The sequence below is a fragment of the Sebastes fasciatus genome, chromosome 6, assembly GCF_043250625.1.
Source record: "Sebastes fasciatus isolate fSebFas1 chromosome 6, fSebFas1.pri, whole genome shotgun sequence".
NCBI classification, from domain to species: domain Eukaryota; kingdom Metazoa; phylum Chordata; class Actinopteri; order Perciformes; family Sebastidae; genus Sebastes; species Sebastes fasciatus.
In genome coordinates this window covers 23,806,844-23,834,079 of record NC_133800.1, presented here as the reverse complement: position 1 = coordinate 23,834,079, position 27,236 = coordinate 23,806,844, and the positions used below count along the sequence as shown (strand labels likewise).

The window sequence follows — 27,236 nt, the reverse complement described above, 5'->3', positions numbered from 1 at the left end:
CCCCAAACCCCCTGCCCCTCTATAAGACTGTATAGGAGCAGATGATTTGTTTAAAGAGCACATATCATGTATCAAACTCAGGGAATAAGGAGCTCCACTGTTTTATTCTAAGCCTGAGACCATAGGTTATGCTTTATATGAAAGATAAGTATTTATTATTTATCTGAAAAGAACATTTCTGGTTATATAAACTGAAAAGTCTAACAATACTAATTTGTTTTTTAATAATTTTTGATCTTTTGGTTTCTTTTTGTTCCATCAATTGCACTTACATTAAAAAAAAACTTCATTTGTTAGCCTCTTTTATGGAATATATGTTTATTGCAATAATAAAAGTCATCAAATTATTCGGCTGCAGTCAACAAACACCACTCTAACCACAGTTTGTTTGGTAATGTTGAATAAGTAGCCCAATTTTTAAGCTTAACATGAATAACACATTGTTTTCTATGTGTGCCAAGAGTCCCAGAATACCTTGGCTGTCAGTGCCGGGGAGAACAATGGTCTCCCAGTGCTCCTGTCCAGAAATAGTCTATAGCTCACTGATGGAGAACATATTTCCCAATAGCAGGTGTCTGAGTCAGTCAGTGCCTGATCCTCACCATGACTGTAAATGAAAGGGCCAGCTCGTCCAGGTGCGGGAGCACCTCTTTGGCCCTCTCAGGTTTCTCCTTGATGGAGGAGCCTTTTCTGGAAGAATGAACAAGAGAAATATTGCTATTAAACTATGTATATTACTATTAAAAGCATATATATCATCCCCTTTAGCATATGTATGAGCTAGTTGCTCTATGAGACTAATGACACAGATAGTTATCTACTCTGTATAGATTATTGGCAGCATTTTATTAATATAAGTCTTGTTCTTGTTTGACAACACCTGACGGTTATACTCTTCAGTCCACGCTTTGTATCGGGCAAACAGTAGAAACAACACGCCTCAAAATCATTTTGTGTTTTTGGAAGTACACTATTAAAGCAAACAGCATAAGCTTATGGAATATTTATATACTACAATGATAGTCGGTTTGACATATCTTCATTTCATTTAAAAAATCAGCTGGACTCCAACCAAAGCCATTCAAGACAAAACCTCAAAAGAAAAGAGAGTTTTACCAGTAAGTACAATAATCACTTGCATTGTGAGGATAATGAGCTCTCAGATGTGTCATATATTTGCCTGAGAAATTAAGCCAATTTGTGGAAATGGTGGCCTGGGGTTGAGGGAATACAGAGTGGCTTGTAAAGATGAGTGATATCTGGCACAGCATGAAGAGAATGAGAGGTGTGCTGCCCGGTGCTTAGCTCAAATGAAAGCTCTGATTAGTGGAGCAAAGATCAAAATGACAGAGCGGTGGAGGCTTCAGCTGGGCCTTTGTTATTGATAAGTCTGTCATCTCTGCTGATATTGGAGCAGTAATGGCAGCTGATGATTAGGCCACTCCTGAGCTATTAACTACATTTCTTATCCTTTTACTGGGGCCCAGGAGAGCCTGTTTGAGAGACAAAGGCGTCCTTTATGAGGCTGGCTCCTTAAACGGCATCCACCTGACCTAAAAGGCACAACTGTTACTGTCTCTCCGCCTGGCCAAAGAAAGTCAGGGACGAGATACATGTCAGAGGTCGCGGTGCGCTGCTGTTTGAAATGAAGGGGTTCTGAGTGAGTAAGCCACTGAAAGATGGCTGCAGCAAAATTACAGAAAATTGGCTGTTTTGTCAACATTTCATCAGAAGATTTACAGAAAGCTGACCCCGACCCTTTCTCTCCCCCTCTTTCACAAGGCTAAGGAGATTGAGTGGGTCGGAATTGACTGACAAACAAATCTCTTCTTTATTTCTTTCTCGCTTTCTCTTCTCCCTCTTCAGCAGTGATATTCAATATGATCTCTTTTTAATGATCCTAAGTGGCTGAAATTACATACCCTCAACACATATTGTTGAGGTTGTTTTAGTCTGATTCCAGGGCACACAAAGGGCATAAAAGGTAATCATGAAAATGTTTAAATTGTCCAATGAAAAGAATAATATGGCTATCATTTTGTGTGATGATACCGCAGTGCACATAGATCTAGTAGGCATTACATTCATTTTAATATTTAGCTGTTAATATAAATGTACAGTAGGACAGCATTGGACGATAACCATGTGTGACCTGGGAAAGATAAGAAGGGTAATATATTTAAGTTGGCTTGCTAGTGAGCACAGTGATTCCCACCCGGGGCTGCAGGTGCAAGGGAGTACATGGGAAGATTATGGAGAAGCATAACTATTTTTTTTAATTTAAAAATATACCCATAGTTGGCTGCAACACTTGCTCAGTACATGCTGCAATTGAGATTGAGTGAAAACTAGTATTATGTGAGCAGAGAAGCCGAAACAGTTAGCTAAGAGTAAAATATGTAGCTAGAATTTATAAATAAACTGTTCAAATAGTCATCTAAAAGTAATAGGGCATGGGAATCGCAGAGCATTCTGGGGCGTGCCCCCATTTTTGGAGGGTAGCGTACGGAGCTACGGTAGACTGCGATTATCTGTCACCGGTCTATTCATCTGTCAATCGTTCATCATCAGACATGTATAAAGTATGTGCGAAAGAACAAATTCTCATATAAAGAGAAGCCGACAGAGGTAAGGGGGGCGATATATTACAAAATTGAAATTAGTTAATGATATCAGTCCTTACGAACTAGGACGACCTCGACAGTTTGCCACCCATTATGGTCGCTGGTAAGTGAACACGGTGAACATGTTTTTTTCGCGTAAGTGAACACCTGTCAGCAGTTCAAAATATGTTTGGAGGCCGATGTCTAATATAAGAATGGGTAGGTATACGACATTAAGATCTACAAGCCAAATGCCAACTACACAATCATCTGGACAAAGATATGCTAGCTAATATTATGCTAACGGAATACTAACAAAACATCGGCTAATACTGCATATTTAATCTACCGGTATCTTGCAAACTGAAACCCATAGCGTTAGCCTTTGTGTCTGACTGTTAGCTATATATACTACAATTCGGCTTTTGAATCGTATTTACTGTGCAGTGTTTTGTGTTAGCTTTTAACACTTGCAGTAAACAGCCAGCGGATGGCGCTTTGACCCTTTATCCTCCAAAAATGGCTGACTTGCTGTCGGTGAAGTCCCATTCCCATTCCCTAAAGATGAAACAGAGGGACAAAAGTATTCAATAAATAGTTCAAATAAGTAATGGATAAAAAAAATTGATTAAATGTTTAGCTAAATGTAGGGTAAATAAATAAAATGATTAAATAGATAGGCCGAGCTAAAAGAAGGCTAGTTTAATAAGTGGTTAAAACAGTTAGCTAAAATTAATGGACAAAAGGTTTAAATATCTAAAGTAGGCTATTGGATAAGGAGTTAAAACAGTTAGATATTTGATGGTTAAAATAGATTGCTAATGGGTAAATAGTTGAAATAACTAAACATAATGGATACATGGTTGAAATTGTTAGCTAAAACCAATGAATTAATGTTTAGCTAAAAGTAGCCTAACACATAACATCCAGCTTCTGCGTCTCCTACTACAGATGCAGTATTCAATTGGGCTATATAAAAACATAAGCCTCTACTATTACTCTAACTATATATGTGGATATAATTAGACTAATAGTCTAATTCATGTATTAATTATCCTATTAACATTCCTTTTAAAACCAATTCAATTGAACACGTTTGGAACGTGACAGGTGGTGTCATTTGAGTACACTACATTTGACAGGGCAATGTCTGACAAAAAAACGGTTGGGAACCACTGCACTACTAGATTGCATACAAGCTTGTTTTGGGCGCAGCATTTCCATCTTCAGATCCATGCTTTGTCTCTGACCTCAGCTCAGCCAACTCTCTGCCTTTGGTATTCCCCTACAAAGGCCAACAGGAATCCTAGGCTTGTTGATTTAGCCCCCAGCGGCCGGAGGCAAAGCATCTTTCATTAACGTCTAAAACCTCAGGAATGAGATACTGGCCTCGCGATAAGATCTGGTAATGCAGTAACATGGAATTATGGAAGAAGAAAATTGCCATTTTGTATATAAGCACCTGTGATCTCCCATGAAAGCCCCCTGTTCCCCGGGTTGGGTCAGTCCCAGGAGAGGACAGGGTCCTGGAACCCAATCCATCCTGCAGAGGAGAGATTTTCAGGCTGAAGGCCTGGAGCAATGGAGGGTGCTGCTGTCTGTGGAAGGTCAGTGAGACAGTGATCCTGTGTGCTGGCCGGAGAAAAATCATCTCCTACCCACAGGAGAAATGCCTCCCCCCGTTTGTAGTTCTGTTTGTGGTCAGCAAATGCTTTAAGGTCAATACAAAGCATTTATGAGACACTCCAGAGGAATTGTCACAGCACTTTATCAGTTTACCAGTAAGTGTGCACAAATCAGAGAGCTGCAGCGAGAATATGGGAGTTCTTGTTTCATCCATTGCTCTCAGAAAGGTATGTACGCCTCGCCGCTTTTGGAAAGGTGTTTCTTTATCTGAGCCTCTGTGGAGGGAACATGTCAGGAACAATAGAGTTATGTGGCATTCTGACATTTTGAAGGAGTTGGATACCCTTTTACTCGTACGCCGAGGTCAAATTCAGAGTCCTCCAGAGAACATGGAAAGAATGCAGGTGTTCGGCTTGCAGCAAACAGCCTGAAGAAGGAAAAAAAAATCTCCCTTCACCATCCCTGAGCCTCCTTCATCCTGCAGTCTGTGAAAAGGCACAGGCAGAGCTGCTCTCGTGGCAATGATGAAGTTTCCAATATCTCTGGTTTGCAGTCTTGGCATGTAAAGCTTATTGGTCATTTGCACATCATTGTATCAGAGAACCATCTATTGGAAGCTAAGCCAGGGATTTCTTCATTTCATCCAAACTGGAGGTCCAATAGGGATTTTACAGAGAAAGCTTTATCTGATTTCCCCAGGATTTCCATATATACATACACAACCACAACCGTACATTTGCATGGCCAGTTAATATAAAAACAAGTTGAAATGGCTGGCAGTGTTCAGGGTAAAACCGATCAACTGGAAAGAAGAGGCAAGGAAGGAAGAGAAAAGTCTTATTGTGGCAGAACTGATGTGTTTTTGTCTCCTCTGGATAGTTTCTTCATCACCTCTTTAAATTTTTAAAGCATTTGGCAAGCAGCCTGTGGCAGGTTCCCTCGAGGAAGCAGCAAAGCAATGAGGGTCAATGGTGCCATAAATCTTTGACTGTCCACTTTGGAATCAGACGTGGACACTTGAGATATGCATATTTAATAGAATGCTCATGTCTGTGTGACTTGAATGTCCAAGTCAAATGCATTTTATATAAGGGAACTGTTGCTAGATGCTAACAAGTGAGAGCTGTTTTCCCGTTGGGATCTTGTGTTGCTGAGGGGTCTTTATCTCATGTTTTTCCTACGATGCAGAATGAATAACATGCATGAAACGCAACATAAGTCCTGCCTTTGGGTTTTGAAGGGTCTGAGGGGGAAGAGAGCTGGCAGCCATGTTTTTGCACCTCATTCCAAAGCAATGCAATAAGTGACATAACTTTGGCCTTAACGTCAGAATGAGACTCACACTCAAAGACGAGTTTTCTCCGTTCAAACACTGCCCCAACTTCTACTAGATCACGGCTCTAGGTTTAAGTTTTGTATGCCCTCATGAGTTAAAGCAGCAGTGGGAAGAATTGGAGCAAATCTGATTAAAATAAGTTATTTTTATAAAACGCTCACTATATCCTGACAGTAGTGCATGAGACAGGTAATCTGAAAGAAATCATGTGCCTCTGTGTCCTCCGTTGCTCCTAATGGCACCTGCAAGATCAAATATGTATAAATATTCTGTTACTGTAATGCCTATTTCTCATATAAAATGTTTTCAGAAACATCTTGTAGTGTACTGTTTAGCTGTAAAATGAGAACGTTTGCTCCGGCTGGTGGGCGGTGCTTGGTATTTCCTCAAGAGATCTCAACATGGCTGCTGGGTCACAAACGTTCTCATTTTACAGCTAAACAGCACACTACAAGATGTTTCTGAAACCATTTGAGGAGAGAAATAGGCATTACAGTAACAGAATACTGATCATATTTGATCAGCGCGGCCTATTTTGACCGTTTGGTACAGCGCAAAACTACCTTCGGTCAGTCATCTTTTTCAGTAAAAGGAACACATTTCTGGAACGCCCTACCAACGGAAATAAAAATACAACTTGACCTGAAAACGTTTAATGAAAAGGTGAAACACTGGTTAAAACTAAACCAAACCTGTGATCACTGATTATTGACTGGGAACATACAGTAAATATGTAAAGTGATTTTAATGTAAGATGTTGTATTATGTGATTTTATGTAAGATGTGCTATTCTGTTTTTTTTTTAATTTATTTTCTTTTTCTTAAAAGCCTAACCAAGGACAAGGTCTGCAAATTAGCTATGGCTAAAAGTCCTATATACCTTGCATCGGTTGCACTTTAATTAAGTGTAACAATGCCTATGTATTGTCCCTGTCAAATAGACTAATAAATAAAAAAATAAAAAAATTGATTGGAGTTTGCGAGTGATTGACAGCTGCCTACGTTGAATGAACAGCCAATAGGAACGCTCTCTCTCTGAAATTACCTGTGATTGGTCAAAGTCTCCCGTCACGGGCTAGATTTTCTAAAGCCTGGAAACAGAGCCATGATGAGGTGCAGAAGTCTAGTTTTCTCTCAGAACACTTGAATTACAATATGCTGAAAGGTTATTATGGAATTTTTGCCCAATGATGCCAAAAATATTCTGCCTACCCCCTGCTTTAAGCTTTATTGAATACACATAAAAGCTATTTTAAGTGGAATATACTGGGGCCAAATCACAGCAGGTGTTTAGCTCTGTATAATGGAGTAGAAAGCGTACTGACTTTGTCTTCAGATAAACCTGCTTTGATTTTCTTTCACAAAACCAGCATGTGCTTTTATCATATGAATAACTCTATCATGTGGGCTTTATTTGATGACAACTATACTAAGTAACTTTATCTTTTATGTTTCAGACATATAAGAACATACAGCCCAACTGTCTAGCTGTTGATGAAGTAAAACGACTATTGTCTGCAGAGCCTAAACTAAATTGCTGTTAAGTCGAAAGTAAAAAAAACAAAAACTCTCCAACATATAGAATGTAAATAGTTTCTGGCAACAGAGAGGGGTAGAAGTTCAAGACAATATTTGGAGGCTGGGAGACTGACAGTAATTCAATTAGACAGGAATCCTCACCCGTTCTGTGGGTCAGAGTTATCCATGTTAATCAGTAGAGACCGGAGACATATAAGCTGCTGGTTTCCTGCTGGGGCTGCTCTGTCTGACTGTGCACTGGGACCAGGCTTTGCTTTTAAATCTTGCGTCAATACAAACTCATTATTAAAAATGCATGTCATTAGGATTTTTTTTTTAAAACAAGTAACCTATCAAATAATATTGAACAAACAACTTGGATATAATACTACTATTATTAGGGACTGAATTAAAAAAGGAATAATTGAGTGAATGTGGAATAACTAAAGGCCCTTTTCAAGGAAGACAAATTTTGACAAAGCACATTTGTAAATTAGAAAATTAATGAATATAATATAATGCCTTTATTGTCATTGCACACATTGTATGACGAAATTGGCTGTGCAGCTCATAAAATGGGACATTTAACATTTTTAAAAAGTAGTACAAGTGGCGTATCAATAAATGGAAGCGACATATCAATATTGTGAAAAAAGACCTATTGGTACTAGACTTAAATGCAGGACATTTTTCCCCAATTTTATTTGATTATTGTCTTCTTAAAATATGAAAAATATTGATTATATGAAAGAACATGGAAGTTTTCTTGTTATTAAGTTAACTTTGAATTATATATTTGTGGATAATTGATAAAAAAAAAAAAAAATGATCTGAAGTGCAAAATACACACATTTTTTTCAAGTCTGTCTTAAAGCAATATTCACATGCCCTTATATACATTGAAAAATTATTATTATTGGTTGTTGTAATAATCCATCCTGCCTACACTGGCCATGAAAAAATCTCTTCCTACGCAATTCCCATGTAATTGATGGGGGTCAAAACCACGAACCGTGTTTTTATACACGAAACGAGGACTGTGGATTTCATCACTTACACTGGAATCGTGTTAGGAAGAGATCTTTTCACAGCCAGTATGGAAATAGGAACAATTACAGTGACCAAAAACTATTTAAATTTACATCTGGATATGTGAATATTGTTTTAAGATAGAATTGAAAAAATGTGAACCTACCCTTTAATTAAACTCAACTGCATTTATATCGTAATATTTATATAGGCCTATATTAGTTATGTAATGTATTGTCAGATGAGTAGATTATTAGCTATCAGATTTCACCATATTCAACAATAGATTCATCATTTGTCACAATATAATTTTTTCCTGAAATTAAATCAATAAATAACCTTTGTTGTCGTGACCGCAGGTTTTAATTTCAGCATTTCTCTGATAAAAGCTGGTGCCAGTGAGCATCATTCAGTCCATAGTGTTTATCTCCTCCGCAAAACTTCTGTCATGTGTCATTCACACCTATAAAAATGTTGTTTGCCTAGTTGTTTTATATCCAATTTAATGCCACATTTAAAATGAGGAGGTTCCTTTAGATTCCGTCGGCCTGGTCTCACAGTTCCTCTAATTACCCGTCTTGGTCGTGGCCACGGCCTTGTTATTTTCACAGTGTGAAAGCAAACTTTCAACTACCAGGCTTAAGTGATTAGCTTGATAGCATTTAGCATTCGTTGTAAACAATCTGCAGCTCCTCCTCTGCGTCTCAGAAAGTGCCAAGAAGAGTATTATCTGAATACATCAAGAGAGAAAGTGACGCAGTGACTACGATAGAGTTTCAAATGGTATTTTGAAGAGTCCAGTTTGGTACCAGAGTGAGCCATGACCCTCGGAGCGCCAGTTTAAGAATGCGTCTGGACACTTTGCACCCTGGGAGATGTCTGCAGAAAGTAATTACTTCAACCAGGATACCGTCTGCACGGCTCAAAGCAAATGATCCTTTGTCTGAAAAAAAAAAGAAATATATATCAATTATTAAGACAACTCAGTTTAGGTATTGGTAGTTTAATATGTATATTAACTAGGGCTGTCAATCGAATAAAATATTTAATCATGATTAATCGCATGATTGTCCATAGTTAATCGCAATTAATCGTACATTTTTTTATGTGTTCAAAATTAACCTTAAAAGGGAGATTTGTCAAGTATTAATACTCTTATCAACATGGGAGTGGGAAAATATGCTTGCGTTATGTAAATGTATGTCAATATTTATTATTAGAAATCAATTAACAACACAAAACAATGACAAATATTGTCCAGAAACCCTCACAGGTACTGCATTTAGCATAAAAATATGCTCAAATCATAACATGGCAAACTGCTGCCCAACAGGCAACAACAGCTGTCAGTGTGTCAGTGTGCTGACTTGACTATGACTTGCCCAAAACTGCATGTGATTATCATAAAATGGGCATGTCTCTAAAGGGGAGACTCGTGGGTACACATAGAACCCATTTTCATTCACATATCTTGAGGTCAGAGGTCAAGGGACCCCTTTGAAAATGGCCAAGCCAGTTTTTCCTTACTAAGATTTAGCATAAGTTTGGAGCATTATTCAGCCTCCTTCATGATAAGCTAGTATGACATGGTTGGTACCAACGGATGCCTTAGGTTTTATAGTTTCATATTATATTAAAACTGAGCCCGCTACAACCTTAAAAATTGCAAGTTGCATGAAAGAAATAATAACGTGTTATTATCGCGTTAACTTTGACAGCCCTAGTATTAACAAAATAATTGATTGGAGTAACTGAGCGTGAAGATCCCAGTTACTCCAACAATTAGTTCTACCTGTCTACATACAGCCTCCCCACTCCAAGAACAGGTGGATGCTGTTGAAAAATCGAAAAGAGCGAACACAAACACACACAGAGAGAGAGAGCCAGAGCTGTCATCCTGACTTTCAGATGAAGTGGGGGATTAGGATGGAGGTGAAAGCATGCTGAGGACCATGGTGACAGCAGATGAAGGGAGATAGCGCAAACTCTTGTGGAATTCACAAGCATTCATGGGCAGAGCTGAGGGGGGGTTTGAGGGTTGCTACGAGAGAGCCGGAGCATTTTGGCAATGTAAATTTCATCACAAAATGTCAATAGTAATGATTGAGCAAGTTTTTGCCGCGGAGAAAATTACATTTCTGAAAAGATCTGAAAGGTTAAATATGCTTTTCGGATGACAAAGTCCTCCAGGGAGCATAACAGATTGTTGACAATCCCTCTCTGTTTTGAACTGTTATGAACCTGTGTGTGAGTGTGTGTGTGTGAGAGATCAGACACCAGGAACGCCACCAGTCACCACCACTGACAACGCTGATATTAATACCAAAAATGATGTCTTACAAATTACAGCTTGTGCTCAGGATATTCTTGTGTGTGTGTCTCATATGTCTTTTCTGGTGTTATGGCTGTGCAGGAATGCGCTTCTCTGTGTGTTTCTTCTCCCGCCGGGTCTAGCTGCGGTGGTCCCGCGGCACCAGCCATTCGTCCTTCCACAGACACGCTGACTAGGCCGGCCCGGGCTCAGGTATCTCCACTAACCTCCCCTTTGTCTTGCCTTAAAATAGGCTCTTTTGTCTGCTGTTTTCTGCAGGTCATTGTGAGGAGCGCTTCTTAGTGTCAGCTTTAATTCACACTGTAACCCTAGCCGCGATGCCTCCCAACTATCCACGCCGCCTGCCTGGCATTCAGCTGCTCCTTGGAGAGCTGAGGCTGCATTACCCTCCTCTCCCCCACCACCCTCCAATAACTGCACCCGAGGGACGACTTGCAAACTTTGTTGCTTAAATATTTAAATAGCCCTTTAATTGACATCCGTCAGACCTCACCCAGAGCTCCAACCTGAGTGCTGCTCTGTGAACATAAAAGAAAATGCTGGTGCTGTTTTTTTCTGTCATTGTCTCCCAGTGCTGCAGAGATTAGATTATAGAGTACTCAATTTTTTTCCCCAAGATCACAGATCGAATATCCAAAGCCACAATTCATCACTGCAAATTGATCGGTGTTTGCTTTGCTGCAGCGCTTCTTTCTTCTTTTGAGGTTTTTAAATGATAACAGAAAAAAAAGCTTCTTTTCATTCAAACAGGCAGATTTATAACTTTAAATGACACTAACTGCAGCTAAGCAGCTTGCGTTCACAGTGTTTTTATAACCTCTGACCTTTGAATGAACTCCCGTCAAAAAATTGCTTAAATTAAAGGACCCTCAGCGAAAATTACAACAACAAAAGCATGCGATGGGAATTGTCCAGAGGATAAGGTGAAATAGAGTTGCAATGAAGGAAATGCACCAAAAAAAGTCAACAATGGTGGTATTTTTTTCTCTAGTACGGAGCTTAACCTAAGGTCTCAGCTGGGGAGATAGAGCCCCCGGGGCTCTGTCTGCCCGTCTGCCCTCGGAGAGGAGAAGAAACAACAAGAGAAAAGAGAAAAGAGGCTCATGTTAAAACAGCAAACATCATAACCTGATATCGACACTCAGCTGGGGTTCGCTCTGCTTCTGCAGTCTCTGTTTATCTCTCCCGGGAGGGTGCAATCTATAAGGGCTTCCTCAAACTATCTCCACGGCTAAAAATAAATCAGACATACAGTACGGCTGGTGTCAGAAGTTTAAAAAGTGAAAATCTAGATATTATTCTGAAATCAGTGAGACAGATGATCAGTTGGGTTTCTATCCAAGGTACTCTTCCTCAGTATAAATATAAAAAAACAAATACAAATGTAAGCATGGCACAAACAGCTCACTTTGTTGTTTTTTTAACAGTCAGAACTGGTTTTAAAATCGATCATTTCAGTGGAAATGTTGCCTGTAAAATAAACGAGCCACAATGTCCTACCTTCATGACACCTATTACTACATAGTTTATAGCTGTTTAATGTAACGATAGAGTAGAAACATGAAGACAATGCCTTCGTTCAGTCTTCAGATTAAAAAATACACTGTGGTCAAAAGAATAGCAATTATTTATCTTATGTTATCCAATTAATATAACTAGAATTTGTCAATTTCCACTATAATTTCTGTTTGGTGTTTGAGTGTGCCACTTACTTTACTAACTTTCTGTTATTGTCTCTCATTACTTCCCGAATCCCTACTCCGTCTGTGACCCTACGCCCCAAACCCATTGCTTCTTACCAAATATGTAAATCTTTAAAAATGGGTCACAAATATATAGTTTCATTTTTACAAAATGTTAAATAACCTCCCAAAACAGCTGGGCACTGTAGTTTTTATCAACTGTAACTCAAACAGGAGGAAATAGTGCATTTGTTTGGGGACTATTTTCAGCTGCGGATTAATACACACTATCTGAGACCTCAGATGAACTGCAGTGATTCATCATAATGAAGAAACGTGTCACCCAGTGCAGCGCTGTGTCTGATTGGTATGTTCATAATTGTTTGTTGACAACAATGGAGCGCTTTGGAACAGATGTATAAAGCTATCAGGCTTTGACTATGCAAAATACTAGGATCAGTTCATTGTTGGTTTTGGTCATTTCATGAGATTTATTGACAATAAGAAAAATAAAGAATGACACTGTATTTATACCTATACTACTCTTTTATTATATAATCTATTAACCTTGTAACAACTCGACGGCCTGCTGGCAGGCCAAGCTGCTATTCTGTCTTTCAGATGTTGTAATGGGCTGAGTATTAATGCTAGAGTGAAGATACTGGTATCATATCAAAAAACTAGAAAAACCTAAGGAATCCATTGGTACCAACCATGTCATGTGAGTTTGTCAGGAAGAACACTAAATAACGCTCCAAAGTTGAGCTACATTTTGGTGAGGAAAAACTGGCATGGCCATTTTCAAAGGAGTCCCTTGACCTCTGACCTCAAGATATGAACAGAGATGAACAGAGTGAAAACTGTATCTTATTAGATAAACCAGATTTTGCCAAAGTGCATAATTTGTAGTTGAAAAACGGTAATAAAAGTGCATCAAAAGTGTATCACAATACTCAGCATATCTCAAAGTGTTTAAAATCGCAATAAGATCGTATCGTGACTAAAGTGTTGTGATAATATCGTATCGTGGATCCTCTGGTGATTCCCACGCTTACTTTACATAACATATGCAGTAGCTACCGAGTCCTGATATTCGGCTGATTTCAAATGTGCACCTAAAATGGGCTTTTGTGCTAATTGCGACAAAGATAGTAGATTTAGATGTAAATCGGATCCCAACAATTAACCGCAGCAAGGTAGAGTTTCTCTCTGACAAGCGAGAGCCGAGTCTTTCAGATGGGACTGCCGTCTTGAGGAATGGAGCGGAGGTTTGTGGGAGCCCGTCTCGGCCCAGTTCCCCTGCTCGGCTCACATTCTCCGGGTGAACCCGTGTCCTGGGGCCAGTTGGGCGGCACAGTCTCATGTCTCAAGTCCTCACAGTTCACTGGGCCCTTTAAAGTGAGCACACCCACCGGGGGCCCTTAGGACTACAAAAACTACAAACACTGGGATCCTATCTGAGACACACAGATGCACACTTGCACGCACACATGCACACACACACACACACACACACACACACACCAACTGTTAACAGCCCATTTATCTCTGATACAATGGAGAGACAATAGCAAAGACAAAGATATTATCTGCACCGGTTGTTAGCAGCACGGGTTTGTAATTTCGCCCCTGAAAGTCGTAGTCAATTCTGGGCAATATTCATCTTTCTTTTTTTTTCTACGTGATTTCTCTTTTTTTTCAGAGAAGAGATCCTGAGATGGTTATGGGAGGGAAATGTCAGAGAGCGGATCAGTTTACAGACACGGCACACTCCGGTGAACACGCGTACCGAGATCAAAGCGACCCCACTGCCTACCGCAGTGCATCCCCAACAGATCTGACAAAGTGCCCCCATTGTGCGACCCCGACCCATTACTGATAATGGATCGCCTCCAGAACCGCCCCCTCGGAGGCCGAACTGGTCCAGCACACGGAGCTGCGGTCTGCGCTCCAACGAGGAGGGCTGTGGCGCGTCGATGAACACACATGATACGACATGTCAACTTTCATGCGGTGTGACAGCCTCAAACAGACTGGGAGTTTTTCTTTCTCTTCGGTGTCTCCCTTCAAGAATGCGACTGTTAGATCTCCACGTGCGTGAATTAGATTCACGCCACCCTGATTCATTCTGATCACTCTTTCTGCTACAACTCTGTATTTATTATAACACGGGAGTTTGTACTTCAAAGACGAAGAACAATTGCCAACTTTTGGCGAGTTCCTTCCAGTTGTTTGATATTCCTGCTGAAGCAGCAATGCGCAGGATTTGGTTACCATCTGAGCTATTTCTTTCAGTTGCGAGGAAAAACTCCACACATCTGTGACCGCTCAGTGCTTTAAAATCTGCAGAGAGAGCTACAGATTATTCCGAAGCCAAATGTGTTGTCACTGTGTGTCATTGTCTGTTACCTAACAAGTCCGACTTGAAAAAATGGTTCACCTGGATACAGTAAGTCATCATGACACTACATAACCTTAGATTTAATTTGCAGTTGGGCTGATATGGGTTTAAGTGTGACATATTTAAGTGGTGTGTTTGGGTGTTGTTTGTGTTCCGACTGAAAATACCGACACACACCCATGCCATCCACACACACACACACACACACACACACACACACACACACACACATTGCGCTCTTCTACTCTGCCACGTATAGCCTCAGGCATGTTCTCAGTCCTTCCCTCCCTCATAATTACTGCGGTGATCAAGGTTAGAGCAGTAGTGAAGCACACTAACCCTTTAACCTTCTGTGAACTCTCCCATTAGTCCACCTTGGAAGCTGACGCGCGGTGTCAAACGCCGTCGCCCACAACAAGACGGCGAATTAGCAAAGAAAGAAGCAGGTCTAAAGGACTGCCGATGCCTCTGCGTGAATCAGACGCTGCGGCAGAGACGGCGGCAGCGTTAGGGGGTCAAAAATGCAGCGTTATCAAACAATCCCACCCCCCCTTCCTACGCTGACCCCCTGCCTGGGCTTACAGAAACAGGACAGACTCCCACAACGCACCCTGCCATTCTGCCAGCCCCGAGGGCTCCTCCAGACAGCTCAGGAATTCAGGATAGGGATCCGACAAGGTCTACAGCTGGGAGGAGAATTTCTACCATCCTCCGTTTCGCCCTCTTATTGTCTGGCACTTCTTGCATCCCCAGTGTTCCCTGTCTGGCTCCGTTGTCCTCCCAGCTCGGTGTTTTGATATTGTTTTCGCTCAAGGGCAACGGTCAGGTGGGTTGTGACTTCTGAGTTCGACGGGAAATGAACAGTCATCATAATAAAGGTGAAAATTGAAAACTGCAGCTGAGTGGATGAAGGGAGCCTTTGTTAATAGCAAGTATGCAAATCATAATGACATCACCCCCACAAAACCACTACTAAAAATAATCTTTACAATGAACGCATGATTAGTCTGGCTTTATATGTGAGGTTTAGCAGCCATCTTGACATCATTGTGCGCTAAAATGTCCATAATTAAAGTAATATTACCTGTCCAGAACTTCACTTGAGGCAGATGGGAGGACTAAATGATCCATCCAGGGGGCTGCCATCTTTTTACACCCTGATCTTTGTTGACTGCAGTGCACACACTCCTTTCCAGGGGGCACTATTGAGCTAAGAGAGAGAGACACTTGGTGACTGTTGAGCCAGAGAGAAACACTTCAGCTGTGTGGAGGCAGAACACATGGAAAGGCAAATAATCAAACCCTTATTGATAATTCTCAGCTTGGATTTATAAATTGTTTTTAAACATTTATACTGATTCAGCAGCTGAAATAAGTGTCAAAGTTCACTTTGTCACAGGATAGCCGCCATCATTGGACTGAAACAACCCAGGTGAAATAGAAACCAGGCTTTCTTTCACACAGCACCTGAAGTTTGTTGAGTGACATGCTTCTGGGAGGACTGATCAGATAAACTACATTCGTTACACAATCAAGTGACGCAAAATTGTGCTTCGCTTAATAAGATAATTGCTGTTTTGACAAGCATGGCAAATCTCTGAGATGGGTTTTTGGAACATTTATAAGTGCTTTGACATTTTTCTACTCTTTGAAGTTTGTATCAGGTTAAATGAAAAAGGCCAGGTGTGGTGCTGGAGCTCTCATCCACAAACACAAAAAAATAAAACAAAATTAGGAACACAATCCTTATTTCTATCTAGGGGGGCATTACAATTTGACACGTTTAAATCAACAATCAGAGGGGGGAGATAAAAGATTTGCACAAATCATTGTCACTGCCGGTTCTGAAAATCAGCTCGGCAACAGCTCGGTGACGGGATGAAAGGAGCGTTCACAGCTGAGGCCATAGTGTTGCCGTCAGCGTGATGGACAGATCAGATGGACTGGGCAGATATTAGGAGTGGGAGTAGGATATGACTGGGATGCAGATGAGGCTTGTCAGAGCGGGGGTGGTAGTTGAAGTAGGGGAGGGAGGGTAGGGGGCGGGGGAGGTTCATATCCAGGGAGACTGGGCGAGCAGCAGTATGCAGGTGGTGGCTGGCTGGTGCTCCTCAGCTGGGCCCGCCGCCAGCTTGGCCCCTGGGTGCCCCGCTTTGAATTCAGCCCTTTGTGCTGCTCCGGGGAGGTCAGACAAATTCACGTCTCATCATACAGCGAGATAGCAATGATACAGGGTAATGACTCAGCTGCAATTTCAACCCTGTCGCCTCAGCTGTAAAAAATGTTCATCAAAATCTAGTGTGTCGCGATCAGCTAATAGATTTCTTTTATAGGTGAAAGACATTTTAGATTAATTTATTTGCCAGTTTTTAATATATATTATGCTTTGCAAACACAAGCAAGATCTTTTTTCTATCTCTGGAATTATATGTGACAGATATATAATAAAGATAATATGTATTGTGTTGTAACGTGATATTTAAAGGAACAATTAGGGGGATCTATTTGCTGAAATGGAATATAATATTAATAAGTATGTTTTCTTTAGTGTATAATCACCTGATAATAAGAATCATGTTTTCGTTACCTTAGAAAGAGACGTTTATATCTACATAGGGAGAGGGTCTTCTCTCAACGGAGTCCGCCATGTTTCACCGCCATGTTTCTACAGTAGCCCAGAACGGACAAACCAAACACTGTTAACTTTTCCTGCTTGGGCCGGAGTCGATAACGTTACTCGTTCCCGTCGCCGCCACTCGTTCTCTCTTTTGCTTCACCACTCACTCAAATTACGTATATTGCCGAGAAGTGAAAGTCAACTGTTCGTTCCATTGCAACATCAGCGCCCAGCATCAAAGCTATGCTTCCACCATTTTGGACTGAAAGCGACTACTGGACGTCAGTAAAACGTCCGCCTAAAAAATGCTTTACAAAAGTATAACAAAATTATTTCTATTCTATTGTCATATTTTACCGAAATGGCCTGTGTTGAACAATAAAATATTATAAATATAATATGCGTTTTCAGTCCAAACTAGATACCGCCAGATCCTACACACTGGACCTTTAATGCAATTTAGGAAATTTGAGCCATTTGAATCAATTCAATGCTGCTCTGCTTGGTCCACTGAATTTGATATTTTTTATATGAAAGCAGTAAAATATGTATTCACTGTAATGCTGCCACATGCCAAAGTAAACTGTTTAATTAGTGGAATTCAGTAAAATATGCATGCATGCATATTAATCTGACAGTAAATTGAGATTTCTTTTGTATTAAACGCTGACATCTTCTTCACTGATAAACTTGCTTGGAAACTCGCACATTAACAGCAATTCCGCACACACAGTATTTTATTTTGTATTTTTTTTGGAGGGGCCGGTGCGTCAGTGGCCTGGGTGGCGGCCTGCTTAGACCCAGTCAGACTAGTGGACAGGCTCTAATGAGAAACAGGAGCTGTGAGGTGGGAGTGGGACCGGCTCTAGGGAAAGGTCACATGGGGTTAACTATCAAAGATGAGTGCAAACCTATCCCTGTGGAAAAGACTCCGAAGAAAACATCACCCTGCACATGCTAAGCTCCCCAAACTGGGAGTTCCTCGGTTTAATTAATCCAAGACACAACCCCCCCACTCCAGAGAGGAGTGAATGCTAACACACTTTAATGTCATGGTCACTTAGATTGTAGATATTTTTTTAGCCTGTACTATTCATTTTTTATCAACTTTGATTGTGCCGGATTGGAAACAGGCTGTTTTACAGCTTTAAATTAATTCCATCATTAGTTGATCATCACTGATTTCTTGTCAGCATATGTTTATGGTTTCTATAAAAAAAAAACAAAGCAAAAAGAACTGAAACATATTTGTGTATTTAGATATGTACTGAAAAAATATCTGGAAGAAGACTAAAGTATATATGGTTAACCACAGTAAAAAAAAAAAAAAAAAATATTATTGGAGTGGGAAAGATTTGTGTGGGCGCATTGAGAAACACCCAGCAAATTTTGGAGACCACATTGTGATAGACAGTTAAAACCCAAAGGAAAACAAAGACAGATGTGGAAGTCGAGAATTAAGCTTGTCAAGAAACGGTGGCTGCAATGAAGTTGTCTAGACGGCTAATTTTTATGATGCGAAAACTGTCTACTGTACATTAATGCAACACGACTATTAAAACTAAAGTTTACCCCAATTTGTCAAATCTGCACTGCAAGAATCATACAGCACTTTCAATTTCATTTAAAGTTTGTTAAATCAACTATGATTCCTAATTCTACTGTTAGCTCTATCTGTCAGCGGCTGTCGACACGAGGCTGAATGTTTCTTCATCGAATGTAAATGTGTGTGCGCTGCTGTGTAAATCTTTATTCTCAAACACATTCATCATAAAGCATGTAATGCAAATCTACGAGTCACGAGATGTTCATTAGCATTGTAAATGTTTCTGCAGATTCAGATTTTTTGAAACAAATGTGAACAGCTGTCGGCACAATATGGGGGAAACTACTGCAACATTTCCATGAATTAATGTGCGAGCGAACCAATGGGCGCACAGCTAAAAAACAACTTTCTATTTTTTAAACCTGCAGTAGGCAGAATATTTCTGCCATCATTGGGCAAAATTTTCCATAATAACCTTTCAGCACAAGTGTTCTGAGAGAAAACTAGACTTCTGCACCTCCTCATGGCTCTGTTTTCAGGCTTTAACAAATCTAGCCCGCAACGGGAGACTTTGACCAATCACAGGTCATTTCAGAGAGAGAGAGCGTTCCTACTGGCTGTTCAATCAACGGAGGCAGCTGTCAATCACTAGCGAAATCCGATCAAACGGTCAAACTAGGCAGCGCTGATCAAATATGAATCAATATTCTGTTACTGTAATGTCTATTTCTCGCCTCAAATATTTTCAGAAACATCTTGTAGTGTACTGTTTAGCTGTAAAATGAGAAAGTTTGCTCCGGCTGGTGTTCGGTGCTTGGTATTTCCTCAAGAGATCTTAACATGGCTGCCAGGTCACAAACTTTCTCATTTTACAGCTAAACAGTACACTACAAGATGTTTCTGAAAACATTATATATGAGAAATAGGCATTATAGTAACAGAATATTTATTCATATTTGATCAGCGCTGCCTAGTTTGACCGTTTGATCGGAGACAGCAGGCTCCAGCTCGACTCTGATTGGTTGTTTTCCTCCAGTCTGGGAAATCTCTGTGCACCGGAGGACACAGAGACACATGATTTTTGTCAGGATATAGTGACCGCTTTATAAAAATAACTTTTTTGAAATCATATTTGCTCCATTTCTACCCACTGCTGCTTTAAATCAACTACAATTCCCAATTCTGCTGTTAGCTCTAGCTGTCGACACGAGGCTGAATGTTTCTTCACCGAACGTGAACGTGTGTGAGCTCCTGTGTAAATCTTTATTCTCAAACACATTCGTCATAAAATCTAAAGCAGTCATGAGATGTTCATTAGTGTTGTAAATGTTTCTGCAGATTCAGATCTCTGTAATAAATGTGAACAGCTGTTGACACAATATGGGGGAAACTGCTGCAGCATTTCCGAGGAATTAATGTGCGAGCGAATTGGCGCACACCTAAAAAACAACCTATTTTTTAATGATGAGACCTACATGCTGTAGCAATACACTCACAGCTACCGGCTTAATTTGCAATTGATCCTATCTCCCCCTGTTCGCTTCTTCGCTGCAACCCCTCACAATGAGGACCTTTCGTCACAGCAACACATTAGTTTCCCTCCACTTGTCCAGACAAGGATTTCACTGGTAATGGCCCTGTAATGGCCTACAGGTCCTTGGGCATAGGCTGTAAAGGCTATATTATTGAACAGCCACTTCTTGACTGACAATTTGTGTACATCTGTAGAAATTGCCAGGCGGCAACTGGAACCGTCCGCTCAATCAGCCAAATTGAACGCGGGGCCGCCAAGAATGAAGCTGATGAAAGAGAGAGAGAGGGAGTAGGAGACGTGTGAGAAGGCCAGAATCAGTTCAGCGGACAGGACTCTGTCAGCTCGCGCTATCTGGAACACGCTGGCCTTCAGTTGCCTCGGAGCGCACAACAGCTTTCTGTTCAGACATGCAGAATGTTTTTCACACCTTGATCATTACCTGATTTGATTTGTAAGAAGACAGAGAAGTGTGTAGGCCTAAATCCAACTTTGCCACCCAGTAGAATTGGAGCTCTCTTCTCATTACAACATTGCTCAGCGCTGATAGTTTACAACATTTTTACACGAAAGTTCTACTTTATTATTATAGGCCAGGGCTCCTCCTGCTGAGATCATTCACTGTTTTAGATTGGTTTTTCGGCTGAAGTCGTGCTGAAATTCAAGCTCCCGGGTATGGCGTATTAATCCAGTCTGATCACCGTGATACCATTTGCTGGGGGATCTTTGCCGCGAACACTAAAGATGGCTGGCACCTGTCTCCGCAGATGCAGCGCCGCAGCGGCACCCCCGTGTACTTTGCATATTTATGTTTTAATTGTGTTACAACCCGCGTGGTCTATTAATGTTGCTCTGTTCCAATTGCTGGAGTGACACAAATATGCCATGTTCCCCGTCAGCTCCGGTGTGTATCCGTTCGCTCAGGCACGCTAGAGATTGTAGAAGCGCTATTCTACAAATAGGAATAAATAAAAAAGTGCTGTATATATTTTCAGTGTGAATTTTAAATCATATCCTCACCTCAAGACGTCAGACCACAATGTGAAGAAGCCAGGCTCATGCATTTTTTTTGGAACGGTTAATATTGACTTTGAGGATTAATGACTTTGTAGCTCCCTTGAATGACACTGAAGTGGTTTATAAACTCCTGCTGCATCATCCCAGACAGTTTGAACACAAACTGCGGACCGAGAAGATGGAATCCAATGTTCCCAAGGCGAGTTGACAAGAAACGTCAAGAAGAGACATGTACCTTCAAAGGGCAAGCCACAGGCAAGGGTTTGTGGGTAGGTTTCTGCTGTGTACAATGGCAGCTCTCTGTCAGGGCATGCTGCCTCCTCCTGAGCCTCCAGTTTCAAAACACCCAAAAAGGGAAACTCAGGCCATTCTGTCAATCTGACGGTTGACAACACCGCTGCGTGGCTCGAAATTCTCTCTTTGTGTTGGGAGTTATGAAATAATGAAACCGTTTTATCACCATGTATGGTGCTAGGATGCTCGGATCAACAACTTAAAGCAATAGTTTGACATTTTGGGAAATATACTTATTCACTTCAAACACTTTTACCCAGAAGACTGCTGTTTGTGTCCCGTGTGAAACCAAGTCAGCGGTCACTTATTTGACTGTAGTCTTGTTATGTAACTTCCATACTTAACTAACACCTATTATGTAATAAACTCATTTATTTAGCAATTTGTGCTTTACCTTCTAGATACGACCTGGAAACTATGTTTCCTGTGTACACAGAAGTTTATCTTGAAAAGCCACTACACAGGTAACGAGCGGAAACTGAACATCGTCCCTGACACGTCCAAAACTGATGCTAAAAGAGAACCTAGAGTGTCATAGTTTGTGCCCGGAGGGGGCACAGACAGCCGGCCATAACACTGCTGTGCGTTTGACACTGAGGTGTTGCGGATCTCGCAGTAAAGACAGCTCAACTTTGGAGTGATATTTAGCCCCTTTCCCAGTAAACTAGCATGACATGTTTGGTATCAACGGATTTAACGCAATCTCAAGATTCATATGATACCACTGTTTGTCCACAAGTAAACCAAGAACTGAGGAGGAGAACGATTTCAATTTTAAGATCATGGTGATCAATGAGACAGGCAGGGCCTAATTAAAATATAAGCTATGGTTCTATTTTTCACTTTTAGATGGTTAAATTATGTTGGAAATAGGCCTGTAGTTTAATTTTTGGCCTATTCAAACAAGACAATTTAATTTAAAAGATTTATATCATATTTACCTTGTTTTTTTCCCAATGTGTTACTGTTACTGGTGCATTCTGGTCAGATTGAATTATATTTTTTTATAAAAACAATCTTCAAAAAATATTTTTCAAAAAAGGAATCTTGAAAAATGGGGTGTCATTTGGTAGCTATATTATAAGCAGGTTAAGAGGCTATGTCAATCCTGTATGCAGAAAAATAGCACTGATTAAGTCTTCCTGACAGGGCATGCTTTGCAAGCGCACAAAAAAAATCGTCGCACGCATTTCTGGGTGTGCCAAAAGAGGTGCAGAGGCACCAGCTAAAATCTTGCCTAGGGAACCAAATTGGTCAGGGCCGGCACTGAGTGTAGGGCCACTGACCAACCGTCGGCATTTGATGAGTTGGGAGTGAGAATGTGTTGCTGAAGGTAACAAAATCCGCCTAGCAGGGGCTAAAGTCTCCACTGATTGTCTGGCAACTCGTCATTTTTACACTGCGGATTAAACTAACTAGAACTAATGTGTTAATTAGTGAGCTTTAGAGGTGTTCGGAGGAGGTTTTTGTTACGTTCAGACAGAGCCAGGCTAGCTGTTTCCCCCTGTTTCCAGTCTTTATGCTAAACTACGCTAACTGGCTGTTGGTGGTATCAATCTTTTCATTTAACTCTTGGCAAGAAAGAAAACAAGGGTATTTCCCAAATTGTTGAACTCATTCATATATGAATCAAATATCACTGCCTGCTCTCAAAAACAGCCTATACAGAGAGCCACAGTATTGGCCATATCATGAATTTGGCAACATTAAGTATTTCACAACAGAGTTGTACTTATTCTATTTCAAGGCCCTGCTCAGTGGTTAGCGCTCAACGCCATGGAGCTGGTCACGTCTTGCTTGTCAGCAGAGGAAGTCAACAGAGGGCCTTCATTGAGGCGGGCACAGCGAGTCCGATGACATGTATGAAGGCGGGGGCGAGGAACATGTGAACTCAGATACCGCCGTACCATCTTGGGAGTCAGCCAGCCGGTGCCCCGAGGAAGCCCCGAGCACGCACGAGGACTTTGAGCCTATTGAGACGCGCCGCCGCGAAGGTCTGACTGCACCGTGCAGGAGCTCTGAGAAACCTGAGCCCCAGCGCAGAGCCGCACATGCTGATATGCACAGCAGAGAGGAGTGCACCGGCTGAGGCGAGGGCAGGGCCGAGGCTGGGATTAGGCCAGATATTACTCCTTTCAAAAAACACCACAGTACACGGCTGTGTTCTGCTCCGGTGGCTCCACTTAGCTGACTGACTGTAGTGTAATCAATATTTACTCATAACGGCCACACTGGGAGGTCACGACCTTTGGTGTTAGTGGCTGGTTATAATCTTGAGTTAGAGCTCATAGATCTATTGAAAAGGAGAAAAAAAACGACTCCTACTGAGCAATTACAGACGACAGCAAATATATAACAAATATCTATTGCTGGTAAAATATGTTGTAGTTAAATTCACAATCAGCGAAAATCAATTTTCATTTTTTTTTTTTTAAACCTAAAGCGTATTACTTGTTCGTTCAAACCGTCAGCGTGTTCTTCTACTTGTGGCGAGGCCTTAAAGGTCAGGCTGTCTTTATTACACCTACAATTCATCTCTAAATCCATCCTCATTAAACACAGAGGAGGGACAATGGCCTTCCTTGCACTTTCAACACTTAACCTCGCCCGGCACAACAATATTGTAAAAGTGCAAATCTCTCTCCAAAATGGCCCCACGGTTAATAATTAAGCCGTGACATTTGGGAGAGACACCAAAAAATCCATATGGTGAAATTTACTAACCTTTTGAAAAAGCTATAGCAAGAGGAGGCTGTTCATCTGCGGGTTTATTTGGGGCCGTTTTAGTCCTCATAATAAAACTGTCAAAAACACGCCAAAAGGCCGGGGCGGTGGACAAAGGATGATTGTCTGCTGTTAACCGGAGGAGAGCATGAGGCTAATCAATGCGCTCCAAATCAAAGCTCTATTAGAGGGAGCTCTGTCTCTGGGGGTGGAGGGGAGAGGATTGGACAGAACTGACAAATGATATTCATATGTAACATTATGGATTATAATTGTCGTGATGAACTGATAATCATGTTGGTTGTTGCTACAATGAAAAAGGTCACAGCAGGGCAGAGCAGCGCCGACCTCTGTCTTCTGAAAACACTGATTATCAAGTTAGAGCGGGTCACGCGGGAGGTCAGATGTGGCCCAGTGGTCATTAGATGATCTCTGTGCAATAGTGTGCAGCACTCACTAGATACTGATTTACAGCTTTATAAAGATCTTTGGGAATTGGATCTAATTTATATAAACAAACAAAAGGTGTATACAACAGACTTCTTTTATAACTTGAAGGACAGAGGTCAGGCTTTATTTTCAGAGCAAATGTATGTCTTATAAGTCGTTGACGGCCTCCAGAAAGCCTCTCATTGGAGTCATTAGGGGATATAATAAACGGGGCATACATGACAGGAACTGTGCCAAATACAGAATTCCTAACAGTTTGGTTAAGGCCGCACCGGCTGTTGACTTTCAGATTTACTGTCCACGCTCAACTCTGAGCGCACACTGCGGGTGATTTATTAGCCACACAGGTGAGTTCTGTCGAAACATCCAGGGCTTAAAACGCATACAGCTCAGGGCTCACCTTGTCCTGCGCCGCGTCCCACATCCCGAGGTAATGTTTTCAAGCCATGCGTGAGCCAGAAGAGACTGCCTCCTCTCCTCTTCAAGTTCAAAAACAGACAGAAAAAAAGGAGTAACTGTGAATTCAAGCTTTCAGATTACACTGATAAAATGTCTCTTTTATATGCAAAAGTATTGTAGGAGAAAGCACGTAAAAAGGGATCTTTATTGACACGATTAAATTAAGCTGAGTAACCCGAACTGCGTTGCGAACTCTCTTCCAACTCTTGTGGTTAATATGATTGCTGTTTTTATCTGCCTCAGTGACCAGTTTGGCATATGCACATTCACGCTACACAGTGACGAACAAAAGTTTGTTTATTCAGTGCGGTCCATTTGCCAGAAGGTAACTTAAGACAAGTAATTATAAACAGGCCAAACAAGTTGTGCATGTCAAGATGTGCTAAACATATGAGTACTAATTATCAATCTCTCTTTATAGGAGTAGAGTTTGATGGATCTATGTTGTCACTGAGTACTTATTAAATTACATGTGTATGGGAGCATACACCCTCCTCTGCTGGAGCTAGAGTTAAAGGACAGACTGATGACTCTAATCTGCAGTATTACACCATGCACAGCCTGGAGCTCGTACACTGATTATAAATGCAAAAAATCATTTGTGGACAATTATAATGTTTGCTTGAACTTTAATTTCTTTGAGGCTTTATGTAGGACCTAATATCACTTTGCTATTAAAAGTTCTGAACCAAGGACTGATCAAATAAACACCCTGACTACTCCTCCAGGGATGACAATGTTCCTCTGTCGGCACACCACTTTGGACCAGACTGAAATATCTCCTGCATTATTTTATAGATATCCATGAAATTTCGTACAGACATTCATGGTTCCCAGATAATTTATCCTAATGACTGGTGATCACTTGATTTAGCACAGGGGTCTGCAACCTGCGGCTCTGGAGCCACATGCGGCTCTTTAGCTCCTCTCCAGTGGTTCCTTGTGGATTTTTAAAAATGGAAATGAATAACTGTTCTTTGTTTACATTTTCATTTTTATTTATCATTGTTGTAGGTCTAATGTACGACGATACGACGGAGTATTAGGGCCACATTGAGGAAAAGAAATAAATCTGAGATTTTGAGAATAAAGTCATAATATTACGAGAATAAAGTCAGAAGTTTACGAGAAACAAAGTCGTAGTATTATGAGAATAAAGATATAATATTATAAAGTAGTAATTTTACGTGTTATTTTCCTTTTTTTCTCGTAAAGTTATGATTTTATTCTCGTAATATTACGACTTTTTTTATTGTAAAGTTATGAATTTATTCTCGTAATATTACGACTTTTTTTCTCGTAAAGTTTTGACTTTATTCTTGTAATATTATGAAATTTTTTCTTGTAAAGTTATGACTTTATTCTCGCAATATTACGACTTTATTCTCGTAATGTTACGACTTTTTTTCTCGTAATATTATGTCTTTATTCTGTAAATCTCAGATGTTTTTTCCCTCAATGTGGCCCTAATACTCCGTAGTACATTTGCACTTTGGCCCTCACTGCATTAGACGTATATACTATATACTTAGACTATAAACTGTGTTACCTTCATCACAATGATCAAATGTTTTGAGGCTCCAGACAGATTATTATTTGTTTTGTTGCCTAAAATGGCTCTTTTGATAGTAAAGGTTGCTGACCCCTGACCTAGCGCCACCATGAAGTTCACATTTATGGTTTAGAGTGTAATGTCCTGACTCAGATTGTAGTAATTTTGGTGATTCCTTCAGTTTACTGACAGTACAGCACCATCCTCAGGTCAAAATATCACATGTAAAACCTGCAAAACTACTCACGCTCCAGTTAGCCTCAGCTGCACTTTGTGTTTAGTGCTAAATAGCAGATGTTAGCATGTTAACAAGCTTAAAAGTGCTTTGTACAACAGTCTTTTCAGAGCATCAATATAGTATTAAACAACTATTTGCTTTGTAAAGATATAGAGGAGTAATATCTACCTGTGCAGAGAATGAAGTCGCTCTCCCTCTGTGTGTGTTGTAATCAGAGTTTCTCCGTGCTTTGTTGACATAGCTAGCTATGACGCAGCTGGGTAGTGGCTAGAAGGGAACCA

At 40.7% G+C, this 27,236-nt stretch overlaps 1 long non-coding RNA gene across 1 annotated transcript; it reads right to left on the bottom strand.

Annotated features, from left to right (window-relative positions):
- Nucleotides 1–299: 299 nt before the first annotated feature.
- On the bottom strand, nucleotides 300–27,236 carry LOC141769497 (uncharacterized). The gene is made up of 4 exons (XR_012594305.1): nucleotides 27,124–27,236; nucleotides 25,107–25,185; nucleotides 15,612–15,737; nucleotides 300–690 (listed from the first exon to the last, which is right to left on the bottom strand). It is a non-coding gene; the product is annotated as an uncharacterized LOC141769497 (long non-coding RNA).